Source organism: Montipora capricornis, chromosome 5 (assembly GCF_036669925.1).
Source record: "Montipora capricornis isolate CH-2021 chromosome 5, ASM3666992v2, whole genome shotgun sequence".
Lineage (NCBI taxonomy): Eukaryota > Metazoa > Cnidaria > Anthozoa > Scleractinia > Acroporidae > Montipora > Montipora capricornis.
Window position 1 is genome coordinate 9,504,974 of NC_090887.1, and position 10,000 is coordinate 9,514,973.

The 10,000-nt window shown below is 40.2% G+C and overlaps 1 pseudogene; it reads left to right on the top strand.

Moving 5' to 3' along the window:
* The window catches only part of LOC138050187 (uncharacterized), a 13,944-nt pseudogene that overhangs the window by 369 nt on the left and 3,575 nt on the right, over positions 1 to 10,000 (top strand).

The following is a 10,000-nucleotide window of genomic DNA, read 5'->3' on the forward strand; positions in this document are numbered from 1 at the left end:
TTGGTGATGTTGTTAAAAAGTATATGATAGATTTTTCTTTATTCACTCAATCGAAACTTCATGGTTTTGTGGGATAAAAACAACCGAACAAATTCCATACCGATTTTCATTCTATGACTTTCAGCCTTTTAAAAATCAGAGCTTTCCTTTCCGGTGGGGTACAAAACCGCACTAGTAAGGAGACAGGGAACAGCAGGCCAGTGACATCATTACACGAATGCAGGGAATTTTATTAGGGATAGAAATTTCGTTCTTTTGTCTTTTGCATCATTGCAATCAAATACAGCACATCTCAGAAGCAGTTCCAGCAACTTCAGGCCCTGGAAGAATTTCGTTCTGGTATTGACATCACAGTTTTGCTATCCACAGTCACCGTACTAGCGCGGTTTTGTTTGCCACCAAACAAGGCTAAACCTTAAGGACACAGAAGGAAAATCGGCATGAAAATTTTTCAATGGTTTTTATCTCAGAAAACCATGATGATGTTTCAATCGAGTGGATAAAGAAAAATCTGGCACGTACACTTTAAATGCATGAAAGGATTGATCCTAAACCTGTTTAAAATCCTAGGGACCTTGTGTTGAAAGTCCGAGCCAGCATGAACTTTGCATTGCAAAGGTCGACTAGTTGCACTCTGGGTGCCAAGAATATCCCTATCTAGAGTATATTTGGAAGGAAAACATGACTTTTTTTTTACTTTTCAAGTCATGACATTTTGCAACTGTTTTATTTTCTCTAGTCTTGAAAACAGTGTCGTGTTTAAAAGATCATGTTTTTTTAAATAAGCAGATCTTAAACCCCTTTTACATACGCACAAAATTGTCACGGCACTCCCGCAAAATCGTCGCACGCTTCCAATATTTGGAGTACCGAGTACATGTCCAGACATGCGTTCAGCACCCATGTTACATTATTTCTAGCACGGGTGCCTAATAAATTATGTTTACCCACGAAAAATGTACCGTGCCGTGTTCGAAAGACGTAGGTACGGAACCGAGATTTCAGAGAACGGGGCCAAATTTTTGTGCTAGTGTAAAGCTGGCTTTAGTTTAGTGAATTAAACAGCTGCATGGTATACAGAAAAGTTTTGCAGCGTTCAATATGCACGTTTATTTTTCCAGGGTGGCACAAAGTCATGGAGTCCATAAATTGTGCCTTAGAACTTGGATTTCACCCGTTAAAGGTAGTCAAAACATAAAAGTATTCATTAGAAATTTATTTAACTGATGAAAGGATATTACAGCTGATGGCATACAATTCTCTGTAACTTCTGTTCTGTTTCTGTTTTATTAATCGGTAACGCCTGTTTGCGAAACAACCGATGTAACTAACTGGTTTGATTTGGTTGTCGCAAAGCGACAGATCCACGTTTGAAGCAATACTGTCGGTCCCCTTTGTGATCATGAGCTCTGCGATGGCTCACTAGTCCAATTGCGGATCCACTGACTTTTGGACATGTATCAGAGGGATAGCATCCAGGCGATGATATTTGCGCCTTGCGGCAGCGACGACGTTCTTTGAGTTCTTCTATTCGGCAGTCCTCAAGCTTGACCACATCAGCCTTGACCGCCGTCCTCCAGTTAGTTTTGTCCCTGGCAAGGGTTTCAAAGTCCGATATGCCGCATTTGGCCGGTGAGTTCTTCAGTTGATCCTTAAAATGCTTCTTGGGAGCGCCGAGTGGGCTTGTGCCATCAGACAGGTCGCCGTACAACAGAGCAAGTGATAGTCTCTCCTCACCCATCCGTACAACACACCCTGCCCACCGAAGTCGGGCTTCCATAAAGTAGGCCTCAATTCCGTGGCAGCGAAGCAGCACTTCGGTGTTAGGTATGCGATCCTGCCAAGATATACCAGCAATCCTCCGTAGACAGCCCATATGGAAAGCATCCAGTTGTTTTACATGCCGTCGATATACTCTTCAGCTCCGTAAAGCAGTACTGTTAAAACAGCCGCTTGATAGACAGAAACTTTCGTTGCTAGGGTGATGTCACGAGTGTTCCATAATCTCGAAGCAAGACGGCCAAAAGTCGAAGAAGCTTTTGCAATCCGTGCGGTGATTTCAGAGTCGACGGAGCAATCGTTTGATAGTGCACCACCCAAGTAACAGAATTTGGTAACATTCTGCTTTCAAATTATCCGACCCCGTCGTAACTGCTGGTTCTTTGTAGCAGGCACCTGGCTAAGGCTGCAAAAGCACTTCGGTTTTCTTTATGGATATCGAGAGGCCATACCTTATGGTAGCCTTATAAAAGCAGTCAATAAGAACTTGGGCATCTCCTTCGCTATGTGCTATTAGAGCACAGTCGTCTGCGTAGAGCAGTTCTCTGACCAGCATGTGATGAACTTTGGTCTTTGCCTTCAGTCGGCGGAGGTTACATTTGCCGCCATCGTATCGCACGTTCAAGCTGATACCTTTATCGCAATCGTGAAAGGCATCGTAGATCACAGCGGCGATAATGATGATGATGATGATGACTTTATTTAAACTCGGGTGAAAATGAGGTTTGTTAGCCCTCAAACAATAACAAATGCTAATATACGGAGAAAAAGATATCAAGATAAAAAGAAAAAAAAGTATAAATATAAATTATAGTATTATAAGTATAAATATAAGTATAAACAATGCTAAACAGCACGAAAGCAAAGACACAACCTTGCTTGACCCCACTGTCCACAATGAAAGGAGCAGCTTCTAGCGCATCCTCAACGACACGTGCTGGCATGCCATCATGAAAAGATCGAATGATGTTTATAAGCTTTGCAGGAAAACCTACTCGCTGAAAGAGTTCTCAAAGGCCTTTGTTAGGTCAACAAACACTATAATTATAAAGGTCTTGTTGCTGTTTTCTTCATTTTTCTTGCTCTTGACTTACAGCAAAAAGTACATCAAACTTTACAACGGTTCGTCTTGTATCCGCACTGGCTTTCAGGATTCACCTCATCCGCAAAGAGAGGCGCGTCTGACTGTTACATTTGCTAAGATATTGCCAGCAATGCATAGTAGCGAAATGCCACGATGATTGTCTTTAAAAACGATGCGCGCAGCCCTCCGCTGAACTTTCTCAAGGTTTGAAATATTGTGCTGAGAATAGGGATCCCAGGGACAACAAGCATATTCAAAAGAAGGGCGTACGAGACGAAGATACAGTTTGGCCCCAGTTTCACGAGTACGATAAAAATTACGAGAAATGAAGTTGAAGTTTTTGACAACTTTTTTAACAACATAGTCACAATGATTGCTTAAGTGGAGGTCAGATTAAATGATGACTCCAAGATAAGGGTGTGCATCGGTCCTTTCAAGAGCTTGGGAAATAGATAGTGATGGCTGGGAATTTATTGCGAGTAATGTGCGTAGAATAACATTTGCTGCAATTAAAATGCATTTGCCACTTATCTGCCCATGAAAAAAGAGAATCTAAATCTGTTTGAAGTAGTTCAGGTGATTTAAAAGAAGAGAGTCCAAGATAGATGATGCAATCGTCAGCAAACAGACGGATTTCAGAATCTTGTCACGAAGGTCATTTATGTAAATAAGAAAAAGTAGAGGCCCCAAGACAGACCCTTGGGGGACATCTAAGGTGACACTGCAGAACTCAGATTGACTCCCATTAACCACAGTAGTTTGTGTACGATCAGAAAGAAAAAAAGTAATCCAGGTAAGAGTCTGACCACATATGGCGTAAGAGGCAAGCTTGAGTAGGACCCTTTGATGCGGAACAGAATCAAAGGCCTTCGAGAAATCGAGAAAGATGAGATCAGTCTGCAACTAATGATCAAAGTTTGGAAGTGAGGTCGTGAAGGGTGAGAATCAGTTGAGATTCACATGCATGATAGGCCTTTGCGGAAACCATGCTGAAGAGGTGAAAGCAGTGCGTGCTTTTCCCGATGAGGTATAGTGTTGGAGTATTAAATGTCCTTAAGAGTTTTACAAAGAACACAAGTCAAATGAGATTGGTCGATAATTTTGAGGGGTTTTAGCGAGATCCCTTCTTGAAAACCGATGAGGTATGCTTAAATTAGCTGAAGGACTGGGGTGATGACATTACTAGATATCTTAAGTAAGTGGAGTGGGATTTGGCCAGCGCCAGAGGCCTTTGAGGTGTTAAGATTTGAAAGCAGTTTGGAAATGCTTGAAACACTAACTATAATATTGCTCATTGGAGCAAAGGGAATAGGGGTCAATATTTGGCGTGTCATCTACATTTTCTGTAGTGAAGACACAGAATGAAAGAATTCGTTGAGAATACTGGCCTTGTCAAAGTTTGACCTCCGGTGCCTGCCCTGTGCATTGAGTGTTGGTATACTGTACCTTATCATTGTGACTTTACATACTTCCAGAACCTCTTCAGGTTTTCAGTCATGTTGTCAGATAATATGCAGGAAATGTAGTTATTGCTAGCATGATTTACACGTTGTTTAGTTAGACGCCTAAAGTTCTTTAAGTTACTCTGTGCCTCTGCAGTGTTAAAGATTTTGGAAGCGGTGTTTTTTCCTAACCAAACGCCTGAGGCTCCTATCAAACCAAGGATTTGAGTTGGAAGACTTAATAATCTTCATTGGAAAGTGCGTTTTTGCATTCCTCATCATCATTTTTTACAAGCACGCGCATTTGTTCGACCGACAGCATGTATATGATAATGGAGGAGAGGAAATTTTCACATTCGTTTGCAAGATCAGGAAGAACGTTCTCAGAGTTTCCACGCTTAAAAGCAAACACCTCGCGTGCGTTGAAAGGGGAGGCCAAGTAATTTTATTCGTTCAATTGCTCCGAAATAACATCTTCAATACGTAAAAACAACACCCGTCTGGGCTTATCTGGGCCTTCACTAAAAATGTGCGTCGCACGTGCAGTACGGCCGTTTTTGGTCTTTTTACGAATCGTATTCTTGTTTTGTGAGTTTGTCGTTGCTTCTCTGAGCTCACCGTTTGCAAGAAATGCGAGGATGGTTTATTCTGCATTGCCCAGGGTGTAAATTGCAAAGCAACTATCTAGGAATTGAACTGGTAAAGTATGAACGATGTTAAAGTTTCGAGACATTAGGGAGCTTACACATGGACAAAACCGACGGCCATGAGAACGCCACAAAACAATTGGGAGTTAAAGCGACTTGTGTATGACCTTGAAAAAGTGTTCGCTATTTGTTTCACGGACCAATGTGGCAAGATTAAAACAAAGATTCTCCTTATTCTCGCAAACTAAGGTAACTAATATGGGTAGTAAACAGTTCGATTGCCCAATCACATTACTGAATTTCAAATGACCTCAAAGCGAAACTTTCCAGAAAGTTTCACGGAGAGATAACATTGTCTGCATCGGCGTTCGCTAAGACAACGAAAACTCGTGCTCGTTTGTTTTTGTTCGATAAGCCATTTAAATGTTTTGCTTTTTTGTTTACGTTCTGTTTTTACATTGACTTTTCAAACTCGTATGAATGTCGCTCTGTTGGTTAGTTTTTAGCAAGGACAACGTCACTTCAAAATATAACTTGGCGCTATTGTAACTATTTCGCGATTATTCCATCTTGTTCACCTTGAACAGTGTGGGCGAACTATCATATAACTGGATTTATAGCAACGGTTCTTAAGGTGACTCGAACCGCTTTCAGTCAACGGAATGTCTTATTAGAAGGATTAACTCTTCAACACTGTTTCACTTAACGGCAATGTTATGGCATGACATGAAACGCCAATAATTGCTTAACAAGGTGCTCTAATTAATTTGAGGTAATACATTACCATGACAACAAAAGAACCATCTGAAAACGCCCTATATTTTGTGTATAAGCGCTTATATCTCAAAAACTCACTAGGTGACCCTCATTTTTTATTGCTGAAAAGTGATCAGCAGGCTAAGGCGAAACTCTCTGCAAAGTTTAAAAAACATTATCTGCGGCGGATTGAGAGCCACCTTAAAAGTTTTCAGTTGTGAAGGTGGCAATGAATTTGCGCCAGAGAATTTTTTTAAACTGTGCTCAGAGTTTTATCTTAGCGTGCCAATCACTCTCCAGCCGAATAAAATCAAAGGGAACCCATGGCTAAACTCGTGGATTAAGTAATCTAGAGATGTAACATGTTGGTGAACTTGCAATTATTTTTCAATTTTAAAAGCTATTAAAACAAGCTGGGTTCATAGCGTGCAGTCGCTCTCATCTCATTTGGTGTAGGCTTTGTACATATTACAAAGACATATGTCCAGAATAGCTAGCTTGGCAAAGTGGCAGGTGAACACGGTGTGGTATAGGCAAAGGAGTCTAAAGTCATAGTGGAGTGCTAGTCTCTAATTTAATGCACGTAAAGTACATCAAAATAAGTAGCCTCTTTTGCCAAATGGAATGCATCGGCAACTGCTTGTATTACAAGTGCTTCAGCCCATGTACTCTGTTGTGACATATTAGCTAAATACCTTGCCCATGAATCCCCTGTAATACTTTCAATGAATCTGTCTGGGTTAGCTCTCATATATTGAACACCAACACTACGAATGTTCATATGATAGCTAGGTTCACCATACAGATGATGACATACTGCTCTAAAAAACAATCACCTGCACCACCAACATCTAATACTGACAAGCCACGTCGAGCTAATCTAGATTGCCACAACAAATAACCATTAACAGGACCTGGGTTCAACTCAATGTCACCTGAAGTACATATCTTTGCCCTTGAAACACAATACTTTTCTTGTTGTTTATTACACTTTATTGAATAACAGTTATTCAAGCCACAACCATCATTAACATAAAGCAATACATCTGTATGTTTATGCTTACTAGTATTAGTTCTTGTTTTGATATAAATATAATGAGTCATACAACGGCAAGCTGAAGAAGTATTCTTTCCAACAGGTCTACTTCTACACAATCTAGTGGCAAGGTAAATTCGGAAATCAATGGATAGAAAGTTTTTCAACCCAGACGAATGTGGTGTATTGTACATAATATAACGCTTAATACGCTTTATACTTGACTTACCTTTTTTGAACATTTTAATGATTTTCTTAAATCGCAATCTCGATGGTTCTCTGTCACGGCAGGCATATTTACAAGTAAACTTTGACTTACTTCTTGACCGTTTGGATACTTCTTCATCTCCATTCCTACCAGTATCTAAGCTTGAATCAGTACACAGGTCTTTAGAGCAATGTTTGTTGTCCTGGGTGGCCACATAAGTTCTTTGGTGTCGCGTGATCTCGTCGATTCTGCCCATGTTTGTCGTGTTTTCAGTGGCCGTTTCGCTCATTAAGAAGTGTTCGTTTCGCTCATATAAGTTCGTCATGGCCGACAAATAAGACACATTCTCATCAAAGCTTAGCACATTAGCATGAGATTTACTAATTTTCGAGTCACTCTCCAGCAAGCTGGAATTTATATACCCCCCGTTAACTTGAGGGGTCGAAGAGCAAACGCTCATCTCCTCGTCGTGTTTAACGCCTGGGCGAGTCAAAGGCTCCTGAAATTCAGTCTTTAAGTTGACCATAGTACTAAAGTCAACTCCACTTCAATTTAGGGAGACGCTTGCGCATTGGTATTAATGGTCGTCTAAAAGCTACAAAATCACCCCAATGCAATGCACAATCAATGCGGGCTGCCACGATGCATGCACTCACGCTGATTGCGCGGTTACTATTCCAACATGGCCTCGGGTTCGGGCAGTCTCGTTCGGGCCGACTAATTACGAATAGTGTCTACACCTGAGTGAGTGAGTGACACATTTGCATATCGGAGTCCCCCCAAGAAACCCGTTTCTACGCTTCGCGTATCCACGAGTTTAAAAATGAGGGTCACTGAGTTAGTTTATGAATTATATGCGTTCAAAGACAAAATAGAGGATGTTTTAGATAGCTCTTTTGTTGCCATGGTAACCGATAAGCTTACATTGATGAGTGCATCTTGTTAAGCATTTATTGGTGTTTCATATGGTATCATGACATTTCCGTTAAATGAAACAATTCGTTAGATTCATTCCTTTCAAATAGTACAGTTTCTTGTGTTAAAACTGGCTTGAGCCTCCTCAAAGGAGCTGTGTCACGCTATTTTAGGGTATTTTGGCGAAATCTTTCGTTAATCACGAGATTAAAACTCGAAAATGTTAATGTGGAATTTCCTTTACTGATCAAATTATCGTTACATCATGAACAAGATGATTGTCAGCAAAAACAGGCGATTTGCAATAAACTTGAAAGACGTCTGACTGACTTTTTCAAGATTACCCAAATTCAATCCTTTTCAATCTTGTCCATTTGTGTCCAGCTTTGCTTCTCTTTCCTTTTGCTGTATTTCTTTCACGTTGTTCAACAGTTTTAAGTGGTTTTTGTAATGTTTCATTCCACTTTTTGGTCATTTTGGGTTTCGTGAAATTACATTATTTTGCGTGACATAGCGTCAAAAAGAAATGCACTGAAATGCGTGCTTCATGTGAAACACGCTTATTTTAACAATGATATTCTTGCTCTGTGGCGTTGGCGTTGCCCTAGCCATCGTTGCTAAAATAAACTCCCTATTACGGAGTTTAAGATCTACGACACGACGGTAACGAAAACGCAATTTAAAATTGCAAGTTTAGGTTGATTAATCTTTTTCGTCATTACGTCGGGTTGTCTAAGTTCTTAAAACTAGCGCAACTTTCCAGGAACTAAATTAGGAGGTGCGGTGTGGAAGCTACGACAGACAATAGATTTTATATATGTAGAATTGACGTCATACCTACAGACAATAGTTTTATGCATGCAGAAGTGACGTCACCTAACACACTAACCAGCAGTTTGATCAGTTTTGTCATGGCGGAGCTCAGCTCAGGAATATGCATAATAAAACAATTATTGAATTCGGTTTTCGCATGTTAGCGATAATTATCAAGGCCTCAGTTTGTGTTATCCACCTCAGCCTTCGGCTTCGGCAGATAACACAAACTTTGGCCTTGATAATTATCGCTAACATGCTCAACCTCATCCAATAATTGTTAATTGTCTGTAGGTATGACGTAAGTGAAACAGAGCAAGCAAGAATTAGCTGCGTGCTTATAACCAATCAAAATCGAGCTTGTGACACCAATGTATAATAATTTAAATTCGCTGCCTTGTGTTCACGTTCTCCGTAAAACTTGAGAATTGGTCATTTCACGTCGCAGATTTACCGAAAACGTAAAAGAAATGTACAAAAATAAAAAAGGCACGTGCAGAGCGTGCAAAGCTATTGTTTTTGCTCATCATCTTGCGTCGTAGATCTTAAACTTCCTAATTAGGGACCTTAAGATCTACGACGGCGACGTCAACGAAAACGTCACCTCAAAATAAAACTTTGCTCTGTTATAAGTCTTTCGCGATTATTCCATCTCGTTCACGTCCTGCAATACGGGCGAAGTATCCTAAAAATAAATTGGTACGAGCGATTTCAGAGTGAAAATAGAGAATGAAAGATTCTCAGTTGCATGCTCACGTTGTCGTCAAAACCTAAAATTTGTTGATTTCACGTCGTCGTCATGCAGAGAACCGCAAAAATATGAGCAATAATCCGTGCCGCACGTGCACCACGATTATTTATGCTCTTTTAACCAATGATATTACTGTTTTAGAAACGACGACGGCTACGTAACAATAATGCCACAAAACAATAACGTCATTGGTTAAAAAGAGGAAAAATAATCGTGCTGCTCGTGCAGCACGCATTTTAGCGCATATTCGTGACATTGCATTTGCTTTATCTGCTTATACCTGTAGTATACTTGTCTTCTCTTCCATTTACACTTGATGCACTTTGCTGTTACTCTTTTAGCTGAATTGCCTTGTAATGAGAGGTCTGAATGAAGATGAAGTCTGCAATTTTGTGGCTCTGACACAAGATAAGGTGTGTTATTCAAATTGTAAAATACGTAATGTTAAATAATGTAAAATACAGTTACTGCAAAATAAATGTAACTAGAACTTGAGAACTTGAGAACTTGACAATACTCCAGGTAATTTTCTTCCAAGGTTGTACATTTTCATGCTCCCACGAACTCTT